Below are 16,733 nucleotides of genomic sequence, written 5' to 3'. Positions count from 1 at the left end.
CACGGAGGCCCCTTTCTCAGGGGAAACTGTACAGCCTGCTTTTAGATAGGAAAAGGGTAGGTCAGAAAGCCGTGCCTGCATCTGCTTTTCTAAATAATCAATGTGTCAAAGTGGCATATTTGGGGAGTGGCATGTCCTGAATTCCCTCCCATGGTCAAAGGGACTTTACAGATACATATTAAACCAAGGATCTTGCGATGGGGAGAATATCCTGGATTGTACAAGGGAGCCCAATATAATCACAAGGGTCCTTCTGGGAAGGTGACAGGAGACCAGAAAGGAGAGAGGCTGCCGTGTTGCAGGCTTTAAAGATGGAGGAAGGGGCCATGAGTCAAGGAATGTGGCAGCCTCCAAAAGCTGGAAAAAGCAAGGAAATGCTAGGCTCCCCTAGAGCCTCCCAAAGGAATTTCTGATTTTTTTTGTTTTTTTTTTTTGAGAGGGCATCTCTCATATTTATTGATCAAATGGCTGTTAACAATAAAATTCTGTATAGGGGACTCAATATACAATCATTAATCAACCCCAAGCCTAATTCTCAACAGTCTCCAATCTTCTGAAGCAATCTATCAGCATTTTAAGAAGATAGACGACAACGCTTACTACAAAAGAAGGGCTCCATAATGACGAACTCCAAGGCATTCATTACGATCTCTTTATTAGTTCTCCAAACTGCACTGTTTAACAGCTCCTATTCCTCTAATACCAAGACCCTCCTCCTACCTCCAACATGGCACTGCTAATTTTCTATAAAGTGGTATTTAACTGTTGAAGCAGTCTTTTTTTAATGACCATTTGCAAAAGGAGATCCCTTAAAAAAAAATCATTAAACTACATTGATTTGTGCAAATCTGATCAACACAGATTACAATCATGCTGTTTTACAGGCTCAAAAATGGAAGAAGACAAATTCAGAGGCTCACCTCTGAAGCTGTCAGTGTTTCCAGTTTGTGAAGTCTCTGAAGGACATTCTGCATGTCCTCCTGCAGTCGCATGAGCACAAGGGCAATCTGCTCACTGAGGCTGCCTCTCGACCCTCTGTCTGAACCCCAGCGTTCCCCATCACCTCCGCTTCCCACTTGCCAACCCTTGGTTCCTTCACTCAGATGTTGCATCCTATGACCTATTTTGAGAGAGCAAAAAAAAAGTCCTTTAAAATAATTATTATAAAAGAAATAACATGTCTTATTCATTTTCCTCTATTATTTCTTTGAGGTCTAAATCGCCAAAGTGGAGAGGACACAATCAGGAAGTACACAAAAGATGAGATCAAAGAAGTAAATATGTAAACATTTACTTACATTGATGCATTCTTCAATTTTTCTTGCTAAGGTTTTATAATGTATTTGAGATAACAGTACATGACTAAATGCATGTAACTCACAAATAATATACATATTTGGGGTGCACTCTCACAAATTCTTTACTAATAAGCAGGTAAGATTGAAAAAATTTGAAGACTGCTTCTTTAGAGTAAACTGAAAACTATACTAAATAGCTATGCTTTTCTTTTTGGTCATTTTTGGTTTCACCGTATTTTAAGCCTCCCAAAGGGTTTTAGAATGTGTTTTTCTTTCCATTATACTTAGGTAGATATTGAAATCTCACTACTATTAAGATTTTGTTATATATTCATCTTTTTCAATGTATATATTTACAGAATTGGCATTACCCCTTATACATGACTTTGTGCCCTGATTTTAAAAAATAATGTAAACACTTACCTACATCATTAAATTTTATTCCAAATACACTGAAATGACTCATAAATTCCCTAGTAATTCACTCATTCCCCACTTTTAGATGGTTAGGATGATTCCAAACTTTTGTGATTACAAATAACACTGCAATGAATGTCTTTGTAGATAAATTCTTGTCCAAATTTCTGCTGATTTCTTTAGAACTCATAGATAGATTCCAAGAATTTGAAGACTCCTATACTCTAGTATCGGAAGGAAGTACATTTTGAAGTAGTCCTTCATGAATACTGGTATGGACTTTACATGGGAAGAGAAGTGTGAAGTCCTGTTGGAGACTTGGTTTTTTCCTGCAACCTTAAGAACTTCACCTATCTGTGATGACCTGTCAGTGGGCACTGATGACACTAGAGAGTTGCTCCTGCCTCTGCTCATTTACTATATGCTATATACTATTCAGCTTTCAACCCAGTCTTCAAAAAGACAGGATTAAGCAGACCATTACCATGTTCTTGGTAATCCCCACCTCCAGCCGTGCTATCTAATTACCCTGGGTTTTTTTTTGCCTTCCAGGGTCCTTTTCACCACTTGCACCCTATCTGAATTACCTGCTTATTTACTGTCAGCTCCCCATCACTAAGTGTAAGCTCCATGAAGGAGACACGTGGTCTTGTTCTCTACAGCATTCCAGGGGCCAGAACAGACCCTGACAGAACAGGCACTCAGTATTTCTTTGATGCTGAGGTAGACTTGCTACAAAGCAAAGCTTAACTTCAGGGTCTGACATTTTTCTGGGCCCGGTGGGTTGTGGGGAGCTGTAGCACGTAGGAGGTGGGTTAAAGTCAGCTTGTAAACAGGAGCCTTCAGATACACAATCTTGATAAATTGCCTATAGAAATGGACCTAAACCAAGGCTCTAGCAATACGATCTTTCTTTACTTGACTAAGTATTCACAATTTTGCATGTGTTCAAATGGCTATTTTTTAAACTATAATTTTCTTAATACCATTAATTCTTTTTCTTCCTGCTACGTCTCCATGCTTTATTTATTATTTTTTTTATTAAGGTATGATTGAGATACACTTATGAAGGTTTCACATGAAAAAACAATGTGGTTACTACATTTATCCATATTATCAAGTCCCCACCCATATCCCAATACAGTCACTGTCCATCAGTGCATCAATGCTTTATTTTATGTAGACTTTTTTTAACCAGATATAGAAATAATACTTTAATTTTTATGACTTCATGAAATTATACAGGGAATTTTCCCTTTTTTTATGATTTGATATTTGTATATATTGCAACATAATTACAGTAACTCTAGTTAACATCTGTCACAATATATAGTTAGATCATTTTTTCTTGTAATGAGAACTTTTAAGGCTTAATCTTGTGCAATACAGCATTGTTAACTATAGTTACCATGTCGTACATTACATCCCCAGGACTTATTTATTTTATAACTGGAAGTTTTATCTTTGACCCCTGCACCATTTTCCCCACCCTCTGACTCCTTACCACACCCCCCACCTCTGGCAACCACCAAACTGTTCTCTGCATCTATGAGCTTGGTTGCTTTTGTGTGTGTCTGATTTCACACATAAGATCTTATGGTGTTTTCTTCCTGTTCATTCTTTTTCACAATACGTATATAAATAAATTAATATATTTACTTTTCTTCTCCATTCAACTTTCTATTTTTACATGATCATGGCTATTCTTATTGTTTAATCTTAGTATGGTTAAAGGTTCTTCTATCTCTATGACTTGATTTGTCAGCTTTGAATGATATCTTTTCACTTAAGTAAAGGAATGTGGAAAAGACACTAAATTCATATTTTTTCCTATAGTAGGAAAAAAATGTGGCCGCACAGTTGGCGCAACCAGTAAGTAGATTGCTCAGGGGGTGACAGAACACAAATCTGGCTACCTCGAAACTGCACGGAAGATGTAGAAATAGAAACGTTTTCCCCTGTGTCTGTGGAGAAGACACAACTATGCTTTGTGGCATCAAAGGAGAGAACAAATCAAAGAAAAATGGTCAGATTTTATGTAAGGAAAACTTTTAACATTCCCTTTGCAGACTGACAGCTCTGACGCCTTTCCTATCAGGAACCTCCCCATTTCACTAATTAGTTTATAAAGATAATGAAGACAAAAAAGAAGTAATAGGTACCTCTCCCTCTTCTGACATTAGAGAATTCCTCATTCTCTCTACCCCGTCTCTCATGGGGTGGGGCTCCACTGCTATTTCCACCATCTTCTCCTCCGTGCTTTACTTCACCCTTTCCTTCAACTGCTACCACCTGCATATCCCCAGTGTTTCCATTTCTGGAAGATACTTGGAAATCTTCAGGAAAATCAGAATTTTCCAAGGGCTGATTGGGATCACCACCCAAGTAATATTGACGTAGTCCATTGTTCGATGTAAAGCTGTCTGAAGACTACAAATTTAAAACAACACTGAGTTAACAGATGTAAACATATATTATGCACCATGAAGTTTGCATGATAATAGAACTTTTTATAAAAACTTTTCTATGTTAGTATGGAAAATAATATTTTGTTTCCAATATGTAAGGAAGAAATGGTATGGAAATGTTTCATCCATGAGCAAAGAATGGAGGAGTTTTGGCAGTGACATTTCTCATGAGCCAGTCATTCATCCAAGAAACACTTAACTATCTATTCTTATCCTAATTACTATACTAAACTCTAAGGATAATATGAAGGATCTCTATCTGCAAGAAACTTATCTTGCTAAGGGAGTGAAAGAAGTAATATTATTACAACATAGTTTGATAAGTGTTACGAAAAGATGTACAAAGCATGCTATGGGAGCTCATGCAGGAATGCGCAGCTCACACTGGGGTTGGGTGGAGGCTTGGTGAGGACAGACTTCCTAGGGGAGATGACAGGAACTAAGACCTGAAGAATAAATCAGTATAAGCCAAGTCAAAGATGTGGCAATGATGACAGCACGTGCAACAAAGCAGCAGTGGGGCAGGGGCTGATGTAAGAGCTTCTGAGATTACACAATCGACAGGACTTCAAGACTGAACATGATAAGGAAAGGAATGGCAAAGACTAGATGGTTTTATGATACTACTCAGGATGAGAAATACAAAGGACAAGGTTTCAGGGGGACTGAAAGAGACTATGGTATAGCTACAGGTAGGTAAAAATTGAGGTGCCTAGGCAAGATGTCTAATAGAGCAGCTACAGTTCAGAAGAAACATACAGGTTGGAGGTATCACTTTGAGAATCATTAGTATGTGGGGAATGGTTGAAATCAAAGGAGTAGTAACTAGGGATACATTCCTGGTGAACACCAAATATAAGGGGTCAACAGAGGAAGAAACACTCATAGAGGAAGTCTACATGGGGCCCGAGAGGTAAAAAGAAACCCTTAGAAGAATGGTGTAATGGAAGCCAAGGGAATATTTTCAAGGAGCGTATAGCTAATATTGCTTAGTGATATTCAAGTGAGATAGGAAATATAAAGCATCCATTCAAATTAGCAACAAAGGCATGTTGGCATGTATCTGAAGTGTATGAATACAGTGAATGAACGTGACCAACAGAAAGCCTGGCCATGAAGGGAAGGAGGGAGATAAGACAAGTTAGAAGGTATCACAGGACTTTCTTTTAAAGATGCAAGGGAAATAAATATGTATATGGCTTGAGAAGAAAGCAGAAGAGGGGCACTGGTTGGGAATAGCTGAGAGAGGGTATAAAAGATGAAGATCTCCAAAGAGGTGAGAGGATACATGACACAAAGTAGAGAAGCTACCTTAGGTGGGAAGAAGGACACATGTTCCCCTGAGGTGGGAAGAAAGGTGGCAGAGACCTCATGGGTATAATGATGTACAGTCGGTAAGTTAAAGCAGCGCCAAGGCACGCAGTTCAAGTAGTAACGACCTAACAGCTCCTGTCTTCCCAGTGAAACAGAAAACAAAATTATCTGATGAAAGCAAAGAACAGGTGGGATGGGAGTATCCATCCCCTACCCGCACCACCAGTCATGGTAGAATTCCAGTTTCCTGTGCACTGGGCACTCCTCACAGTGTGGTCTGCAGACCTGCAGCGTCCGCATCCCCAGGGAGCTTGTCAGAAATGCACATTCATGGTCCAACCCCAGACTAACCAAGTCAGAAACTCTGGGATTTAGGCCCAAGATTCTGGACAGTCAACAAGCTCCCCGCTGAAGTTCAAAAAGAGCTGCTTAAGAAGTAAGAAGAATGTGTAAAACAAAGGGGAAAACAAAACCTAAATCGTTTCCCTCTTATTCCTTCATCATAGAAATCTAACCCACCTGACAAAACTCCAAGTGGACTAGTCTGCACCAGTATACCGGCTGGAAATCATATCATTAGCACAGGTATCTATACATATACAAACACTTCATGTCTCCAAATCTCAGTTTCAGTTTCACAAGAGTACTGAACTTCCAAACCGTCATTTATTCCACTAAATGGCTATTCTAGGACATGATTTGCTTTTAGCTTCTACAAAGCAGTAACTGTGTAATAACAATTCAATCTTTCAAAATTTCAACCTTTCAGAAAGGAATCTATAAACTACTGAACTTATTTAAATTGGACTGAGAACAAAAGCTGTGAAATAAAAAACTGGCTTTCTTTGCAATGGTAATTTGGTGAGAGATGAAGCCCTTGAAAGTATGAGGGTTTCTATCACGTCAGAGATTTTAGTAAAACCAATGGGATACAGTGCTTTCAGACCATGAACCTATGCAAAGGACAGAAATGAAGATAAAAACATTTACGGTAGTCAAAAAGCACAGGAATCCTGAAAATAAAATTCTAATACTTACATTTAAAAAATGATTTTAATATAGACCATCTACCATGGATAAAGACGTTGAAAGTAGGAGTATATAAGATTGAGTTTAGACAAACAAAAGGTCGGGTAATAATAATAAAATAAGTAAATAATAAAATAATAAAAAATAAAATAATGAGGTTTTAATTGTACTGGCCAATCCCTCAGTATATGAGATACAGAGATGAAGCTTGGGCACAAAATAAATAATGACTCTTAAATAAAAACAGGTAATATGAGAAGTCACAAGGAAGTATAGCAAAAAAAAGTTGCGAAGTGGTAACTATAGAGCAATACTTACGAAGGTACAATTGTATGAAGAATGTAATTAAATTCTTTTGATAGAAGAAAAGCAAAAAGAATCTGTCACACAGGCAAAATTAGTTATTACATAAAATACAAGGAAATGGAAATACACTACAGACAACTATAATGCTCATTTTAAAACTTCTTGTAATGGAAAATTTCAAATATACCAGAGTACCCAGTTTCAACAATTATCACTTCAGGGCCATTTTTGTTTTACCTGTTAGCCCCACACCCATCACCAGTGAATTACTCCGAAGCAAATTCTAAACATCATATTACCAGGCTAAATATTTTATTGCAATGGGATAAATACGTCAAACATGAAAAAAAGTCGCATACTCTGGGTGCATATTGTCGGTCCCCTCCCTGCCTCTAAGGTGCAGACAAGGGAGGAGACACCATGAGTTGTCGAAGACCTGAAAGGACCAGCCATGGGGCTCAAGGCGTAACAGCTCAAGAGCAATGCTGAGAAGGCATTTCTCGTATTTATTGAATAACTGAACTTACAATGAACTCAAACATCATTATCCGGCCTTGAGTCTAGCCCAAGGACACAACGCTTCTCAAGGATACCAAAACTGTGTGAAGGTGGCTCTGAGCCATGAGAACTACTTTGGTTCTCATCACTCAGTCCTTGATTACACACCAACAGAGTGTGTGGAAACAAACAATACATTTGATTTCTACCTTACTTGAGTTATGTATTAACCCCATCAATCCCACAGCATATGGTGTGTTTTGAGGATAGTATGCTTCACTGACATATTTAAGACACCATCACAGACTTTTAAAAAAACTTTTGTAAGTGGAAATTAGTGAGAAAAGGAAACTGTTGAAATCATAACAAACAATAAATGTGACATCAGTCATCATCAAAAAGAATTTTAAAAGCACTGTGATTCTCAACGACTACAAAAAATATAGTTTTAAAAGAACCCACCTAGGTAATCTGTGGATGACAACCCATAATTAGCCTAGATTGGTGAGGGTGGTGATGAGGTGGGGCTGTATCTTGTCTAAGATGGTTTCTTTCAAGAAGGGACATCTGAATTAGGGTTTAAAGGTCAGCAGGAGATAACTCGGTAAAGGGGCAAGGAGGTACATTCCAGCAAAATGAATGCAAAGGTGCTGGTGCTGCAAGACAGAAGGCGAAAGGACTCAACATGTTAGAGGATCGGAGAGAAAGCCAGGGTGGGTGAGGCGCAAAGCCTAAACACAAGAGTGATGCTAACAGAGGCCAAAAAGTAAGTCGAAGCTCCAAGAAGATTTTAGTCCATCAACTGCCTTACAGAGAAAATAGAAGCAAACCTAGAACTCAGTAGCCGGGTATTTACTGATAATCACCAACCTTCCCCAAACAAATGTTTCTGAAAAGAGAAAATAAACGGGAATTTGGATTTTTATCACTTTTCATTTTCCATTGATTTCAGCTCATTCTTAACTTGGACTTCTTATTCGTCCCACCTATGCTACTCATTTGTTGAAAAGCATTTTGTCCATGTTTTTAAAATCTGAGAAAACTAAAGGTAGATTTAATTGCTTGATGAAATGAAAAAAAAGGGGAAAACACCACAAGGAAATACTAAAATCATTACTTCAGGGAGGCAAAAGATAAATGATTTGCTGTAATACATACTTGAACTGTGTTAGAAGGGCCAGGAGAGAGCGGGTAAGAATATAAAAACACCAAACATTACCACCTGGTCATTATCAGAAAAAGTTGTCACAGAGAAACAGGAATTCAAGTAGCTTTATTAAATTTTTTCAAATGTTAATTTCTAATACTTAAATGCCAATTAACTGAAATTTGAAAAAATATTTCCATTCAAAATTTCAATCCAACATACTAAAGTCAATGTGAAGAACAAATTTATTTGTCTGAAAATTATTCAGTTTTCTTGAACATTAATCAGTTTCCAACAGTGTCTAGAATAAAGTATATTCTGCCTCCCCATCCCACCTCTTTCAGAATATTTGTAAGTACAACAGTTAAATGTTATTTTATTTTTGAATATTCAGGAATTTTATTTATTTTCTAATTCAAAAAGTTGTTTGAAATACAAATGTTTAAACATTTCATAGGTATGTTTTCAAAATAATGAACACATATACATCTGCTATTAACCAATGTTATACACCACTTTGAAAATTGACCAATTAAAAATCATTTTTACCTCTTCTTGTCCAAATTGTTCCATGGAATCACAGTAAATTTCACTGAATCACTTGTCAGATGATGAATTCCAGAAACATCTTCAACATGATCATCATTTATATCTAAATATGAATAAGTGTCCAGGTAGAATAATTATTCTCTAATTAAAGAAAAATGCATTTACTCCATTTTTTAAATTTATTACCTCTATATTATTTTCATTTTGGAGATAAATTTGATTGACCATGCCACACGGTTTTCTCTGAACTTACCAAATTTTAAATAAATGTAGTTGATAATTTTTATTTGAAATGACTACAAAGTATTTTATAAATACAATTACACAAAAGACACTGTCCAGATTAAACCTTACAAAACTTAATGACCTTAATAAGAGAAAACTGATTACCCGCTAGGAGGCCTAAATTTGGCATGCAACTATGCAAGTCTGGTTGTTTCACTAAGAAATTATATTTTGTTTCTTGACTGAATTGTAGCAATGTTAACAATTCACTGAACACATAGCAACGACAGGCTCACCCCTAGAGCTTTAAAATATGAGAAGACTACAACTTGTCTCGCTGATTGGAGAACAAAAGGTATCACATAATCAGAAGTTTAAGGGAAAATAAATACCAAGAAATAAAGGTCAGCATGTCTAAATTGTATTTTAAAATGCTATTCTAAAACACAATAAAATGTCTCAATAAAAACATAAAAGCGTGGCTTTAATTCACTACCTTTCAAAGCTATAAACCCTTTAAATATTATTAACAACCAAGATATTACTGAATAAGAGGTTTTGAAAATTCTACAGGGCTCCCAAATACCCTAAATTATTAAAAGAATATTCCAGTCTAGGAACGAAGCTGGATGGATCCCTACAATCGGATAATACCTCGGTGAAGGCAGACAGCAGTTTTTCCAGTTTGCTCCAAGCTTTCAACTACAGGCTTTACTTCTTCAGCACTTCTGCCATTCAGGGAAGAACTGGCATGAATGTCATTCTGTGTACCTTGAACAAAGCTGTCGATGTCACAGCCATTAGTGACAATGATTTCTAAATTCTTGTCGTCTGTGGATTTCATCATTTTCTTACCTGTATAAGAAAATAGATTCCTAAAAGTTCTCAGGAGGTCAACTTCTATATCCAATGTTTTAATATCAATTCCCCAACCTACCATACATAATCCCTTTGAAGAGTTCCCTATTTAGATCAGAAGGATGGGGTGTTTCTTGAAAAATCCTGTATTATATGCTAAGAGCTCACGTAAATTGTGTTGGTTTCAAAAGCACTTCAGTTTCCTGTGAATCTTCCAGAACCCCTTTTATGAGATAATCTCTCAAGGTCTTTACACCCTTCTCAGACCTAAGCAAATTGCTCTATGACAGCCACCAGTATAAAGGGGTCCACACACTCAATAAAAAGATTTTTCAATGAAGGTATTATTTGTCATACCTTACTATAAAGTAAAGGCAAAACTATGCTGTGTAGTTTGTTTCTCTCTGTCTTCCCAAGAATCACCAGTTGTCTTCCTAACAAGGGCCCCCAATGCAAGTACCTTGTGATTCCAATGTTCCCTCTTCATCAGAACTGCTGCCTGTAACTTATTCTTGGATTCCAGGATATTGAGGGTTTCATTTGTCTTCTCTCCTTGGTGACATGCAAATTCATATTGGAAATAATATGTTGTATGAATTCATTTCTGAGGCAGCATTCAGGCACTAAATTTAGAGGAGTGGTGTGTTCCTGTCAGCCTTCAATTAATATCTATTCTATCTGTGCATGAGGCTGGTTGTCCCTACACTTCACAGTAGAGCCCTTAGATCCACAGCAAACCCTTTATAGGGTCAATAAGCCACATCCCACCATACGCACTAATCTCATACAATGCCACATCAGCCTAAACTTCTCCATATTCTTCTATCCTATTCCATATGCAGTTTCAGCCCATGATCAAAGATTACCATTGTCACTTTGTTCTGTTCCTTTTCCTTCTTCTTGGATCTCTTCTTCCTCAGACTCAGTGCCACTATCACTGCTTTCAGCTTTACCATTAACAGTTTTGAAATTTGGAGTAGAAGTTAGAACATTACCAAGATCTAAAATACAAAATGACCACTTAACCTCTAATGCTGTAACATACAATAATGCCATGATTTACTAATAATACTGTAACTTACAAATAAGCAATGATTCTGATGTAAAAGATGGACTCTTGATTTAGAAAAGTATTCTTCCACCATAAATATACATACATTACATAAATTATTTGCTTATCAGTTTACAAAAAAATGATAAAGCTATCTTAAATCCTTTCTGAATAAGGCATAAGGAAAATTGTTTTTAAGTTAAGATCGATCAAAAGAGTAAGCTGAGATGGATGATCTTTACACATGGTAAATGAAGAGACAGCTGTAGGTTAGTATGCTGAAAGCATATATGTATTTTTGGCCATAACAACGTCATCAATTGTAGTTCAACGATATTTAAATTTTTATCCTTTTATTATATTCAGTACTTCATGTGCACAACTTACATTATTGTCTTTAGTTTAAGTTTAAAAAAATACATATCAGTTAATGCAATCAATCACTTAAACTCTCCTACTGCCCAGTCCTACTTTGAGAATAAATGCATCAGAACTTCTCAAATGTTAATTTGCATAGATCACTTGAGATCAAGTGAACATGATCCGGAATCAGTCTGGGGTGATCTAAGATTCCGCATTTCCAGAAAGCTCCCATGTGATGCCAATGCTGCAGGACCACATTTAGAGACAGGGAATTACATTCCCATCATTCTTCAGATACGAATAGCCTTTTAAGTTGCTATTGGCCAAAAACAGTGCTCTTCCTCCATTAATTTCTGGACTTTATTTTCACTTCTACAAATGCATTTTGCATGCTTCCTGCATCCCAAATAACATTATATTTCAAAATCTCCATACATCTTTGTTTTCATTCATTTTGTTATCATTAATCTACAATTACATGAAGAGCTTTATGTTTACTAGACTCCCCCCTTCACCAAGTCCCCCCACAAACCCCATTACAGTCACTGTACATCAGCATAGTAAGATGCTGTAGAATCACTACTTGTCTTCTCTGTGTTGCACATCCCTCCCTATGCCCCCCTACATTATACATGCTAATAGTAAGGGCCCCTTTCTTTTTCCCCACCCTTATCCCTCCCTTCCCACCCATCATGCCCAGTCCCTTTCCCTTTGGTAACTGTTAGTCCATTCTTGGGTTCTGTGATTCTGTTGCTGTTTTGTTCCTTCAGTTTTTTCTTTGTTCTTATACTCCATATATGAGTGAAATCATCTGGTACTTGTCTTTCTCTGCCTAGTTTATTTAACTAAGCAAAATACTCCAGCTCCATTCATGTTGTTGCAAGTGGTAGGATTTGTTTTCTTCTTACAGCTAAATAATATTCCATTGTGTATATGTACCACATCTTCTTTATCCATTCATCTACTGATGGACACTTAGGTTGCTTCCATTTCTTGGGTATTGTAAATAGTGCTGTGATAAACATAGGGGTGCATATGTCTTTTTCAAACTTGAGTGCTGCATTCTTAGGGTAAATTCCTAGAAGTGGAATTCCTGGGTCAAATGGTATTTCTACTTTGAGATTTTTTAGGAACCTCCATACTGCTTTCCACAGTGGTTGAACTAATTTACATTCCTACCAGCAGTGTAGGAGGGTTCCCCTTTCTCCACAACCTCACCAACATTTGTTGTTGTTTGTCTTTTGGATGGTGGCAATCCTTACTGGTGTGAGGTGATATCTTATTGTGGTTTTAATTTGCATTTCTCTGATGACTAGCGAAGTGGAGCACCTTTTCATGTAACTGTTGGCCATCTGAATTTCTTCTTTGGAGAACTGTCTTTTCAGCTCCTCTGCCTATTTTTTAATTGGATTATTTGCTTTTTGTTTGTTGAGGTGTGTGAGCTCTTTATATATTTTGGATGTCAATCCTTTATCGGATCTGTCATTTATGAATATATTCTCCCATACTGTAGGGTACCTTTCCAATAAAAGGACAATATTCTGTTCTTTGCTGTACAGAAGCTTTTCACCTTGATATAGTTCCACTTGTTCATTTTTGCTTTTGTTTCCCTTGCCCAGGAAGATATGTTCATGAAGAAGTTGCTCATGTTTATGTCCAAGAGATTTTTGCCTATGTTTTTATCTAAGAGTTTTATGGTTTCATGACTTACATTCAGGTCTTTGATCCATTTAGAATTTACTTTTGTGTATGGGGTTAGACAGTGATCCAGTTTCATTCTCCTACATGTAGCTGTCCAGTTTTGCCAGCACGATCTGTTGAAGAGACTATCATTTCCCTGCAGGTCCATGGCTCCTTTATCATATATTAATTGACCATATATGTTTGGATTAATGTCTGGAGTCTCTATTCTGTTCCACTGGTCTGTGGGTCTGTTCGTGTGCCAGTACCAAATTGTCTTGATTACTGTGGCTTTGTAGTAGAGCTTGAAGTTGGGGAGTGATATCCCCCCAACTTTATTCTTCCTTCTCAAGATTACTTTGGCTATTTGGGGTCTTTGGTGTTTCCATATGAATTTTTGAACTATTTTTTCCAGTTCATTGAAGAATGTTGCTGGTAATTTGATAGGGATTGCATCAAATCTGTATATTGCTTTGGGCAGGACGACCATTTTGACGATATTAATTCTTCCTAGCCAGGGCATGGGACGAGTTTCCATTTGTTAGTGTCCTCTTTAATTTCTCTTAAGAGTGTCTTGTAGTTTTCAGGGTGTAGGTCTTTCACTTCCTTGGTTAGGTTTATTCCTAGGTATTTCATTCTTCTTGATGCAATTGTGTATGGAATTGTTTTCCTGATTTCTCTTTCTATTGGTTTATTATTAGGGTATAGGAAAGCCACAGATTTCTGTGTGTTAATTTTGTATCCTGCAACTTTGCTGTATTCCGATATCAGTTCTAGTAGTTTTGGGGTGGAGTCTTTAGGGTTTTTTTATGTACAATATCATGTCATCTGCAAATAGTGAAGGTTTAACTTGCTCTTTACTAATTTGGATTCCTTGTATTTCTTTGTTTTGTCTAATTACCATGGCTAGGACCTCCAGTACTATGTTGAATGACAGTGGGGAGAGTGGGCATCCCTGTGTTGTTCCCGAACTCAAAGGAAAAGCTTTCAGCTTCTCGCTGTTCAGTATGATGTTGGCAGTGGTTTTATTATATATGGCCTTCATTATGTTGAGGTACTTGCCCTCTATACCCATTTTGCTGAGAGTTTTTAACCATGAATGGATGTTGAATTTTGTCGAATGCTTTTTCAGCATCTATGGAGATGATCATGTGGTTTTTGCCCTTCTTTTTGTTTATGTGGTGGATTATGTTGATGGATTTTCAGATGTTGTACCATCCTTGCATCCCTGGGATGAATCCCACTTGGTCATGGTGTATGATCCTTTTGATATATTTTTGAATTCGGTTTGCTAATATTTTGTTGAGTATTTTTTTTTAAATAAAACGTTCTTTAATATGCGTATTACCTCCCGCAGAGAAAAATACAGTTTCCACCATCTCATTGAAACTGTGAAAGAAAGTGACCCAAAAAGTGCAGAGAAAATAAAGAACAGCAAACAAATTAATTCCATTCATATGTTTTCAACTTGCTTAGAATGTATTTGAGAATATATGGGAATATTTGAGATATATGTATAAAATCATATTTATTACCATAACTGTGGACATATGTACACATACATAGTATATTTCCAGAATCAACAGTGGCTACTTTTGGAGAATGAGAATGTTATATTGAAGTAGGAGACAGGAGATCTGTTACTTGCCATTTTGTAATTCTCTGGTGAGTTTGAAGCAACACTTTACTTTTTTAATATTAAAAATGCTGCAATATGCATAGATTGAAATAATACTCTATATTCTTCCTAGAATTAATTTTATCCACCATCTTTGCATATTTAGTTGCCTGCTTTCCTAGTTTCTTTTAGAAAATCCACTATACTGTTTTGCTAAAAACAATTTAACAATGCGTTAAACTAGTAAGAATAACAAAAAAAAACTACATCAAATCAAACCAAGAAAGATACACAATTAACATTAGATGCACACATATCTGCGACATATTTTTATGTATATTTGTGGGCAAATGATGGAAACATTGTATGTATGTATGTATGGGTTGGTAAATACATGGGTAGAGATAGATGTAGGCAGATAGGTTTCATTCTTTACCCTAAGATCATAGTTTAGTTAATATCTTAGTTTAATAGAGGAATCAAACTGAAGTTTTACTTTTAGAGGGAACTATTGGCCTCAAGTAAATGTTTTGTTTTTCTCTCCAGAGATGTTTTTTCTTAAAAGACCCATCTAAGGCTCAAACAAAATTAACTTAATGAAAAACATTACAGTGGGTTCATTTTTATCTTTTTTTCTTTACTTTTTTAACCTACAAAGCTCAGTTGACTCCCTGTTATGAGAGTGGTTCTGTATCATTTCATTCAGTTACTCTGCCATTTTGCCTTTGAATTCTTATTTTAATGAACTCATGTTCTCTTATTAAATGCTAGTGGAAGAAGCAATTTTGAGTACAGTTGTCAGATAAAAATGTGCCTATTCAATTTGCATTTCAGGTACAGTGAACATTTTACTTTAGTATAAACACTACTCATGTAATAGGACATTTTCATGCTAAAAGTTATACTTGTTGATATGAAATTCACATTTAACTGGGTGTCCCATATTTTTGTATTTTTATTTGCTGGATCTGTGTTTCTTTATACCCCACTTCCTTCCCTCCCTTGCTTTCTTCTCCATGCTGGTGGGTTGGCCTAGTTGGGAAGGAGTTTCTTTTCTTGCTCATTCCTGTGTGCCTCTGTGAAGACATCCTGTGAGCCCTGATTGCTGGGTGGCCTTTTGTCTCTCTTCCCTTCATATCGTTTGTTTCATTCATTCAGTATTCAGTTTGAGAACTGAATTTTCTTTCATGGGCCATCTATGTTCATGTACTCTAAGGAATGTTGGGTGAAGAAAGGGGAGAGCTCATTTGAGATACTCTGTGCTTGTTTTTTGTTTTTTTTTGTGAGGGCATCTCTCATATTTATTGATCAAATGGTTGTTAACGACAATAAAATTCTGTATAGGGGAGTCAATGCTCAATGCACAATCATTAATCCACCCCAAGCCTAATTTTCGTCAGTCTCCAATCTTCTGAGGCATAACAAACAAGTTCTTACATGTAGAACAAATTCTTACATAATGAATAAGTTACATAGTGAACAGTACAAGGGCAGTCATCACAGAAACTTTCGGTTTTGCTCATGCATTATGAACTATAAACAGTCAGTTCAAATATGAATACTCATTTGGTTTTTATACTTGATTTATATGTGGATACCACATTTCTCTCTTTATTATTATTATTTTTAATAAAATGCTGAAGTGGTAGGTACATACAAGATAAAGGTAGAAAACATAGTTTAGTGTTGTAAGAGAGCAAATGTAGATGATCAGGTGTGTGCCTGTAGACTATGTGTTAATCAAGCTAGACCAGGGCAATAAAACATCCACGTATGCAGAAGATTTCTCTCAGAACAGGGGGAGTGAGGTTCTAAGCCTCAACTCTGTTGATCCCCAATTTCTCACCTGATGGCCCCCCTGCGACTGTGCCTGTCTTAGGTTGTTCCTCCCTTGAGGAATCTTACCCGTCTC

The 16,733-nt window shown here is 36.7% G+C and overlaps 1 pseudogene; it reads right to left on the bottom strand.

Annotated features, from left to right (window-relative positions):
- Nucleotides 1-117: 117 nt before the first annotated feature.
- Nucleotides 118-11,165, bottom strand: LOC118929812 (acyl-CoA-binding domain-containing protein 5-like; annotated as a pseudogene).
- Between the last annotated feature and the right edge of the window lie 5,568 nt (nucleotides 11,166-16,733).

Source organism: Manis pentadactyla, chromosome 3 (genome assembly GCF_030020395.1).
Source record: "Manis pentadactyla isolate mManPen7 chromosome 3, mManPen7.hap1, whole genome shotgun sequence".
Classification (NCBI taxonomy): domain Eukaryota; kingdom Metazoa; phylum Chordata; class Mammalia; order Pholidota; family Manidae; genus Manis; species Manis pentadactyla.
The sequence above is the reverse complement of the archived record's forward strand: the minus strand, read 5'-3'. Positions and strand labels throughout refer to the sequence as shown.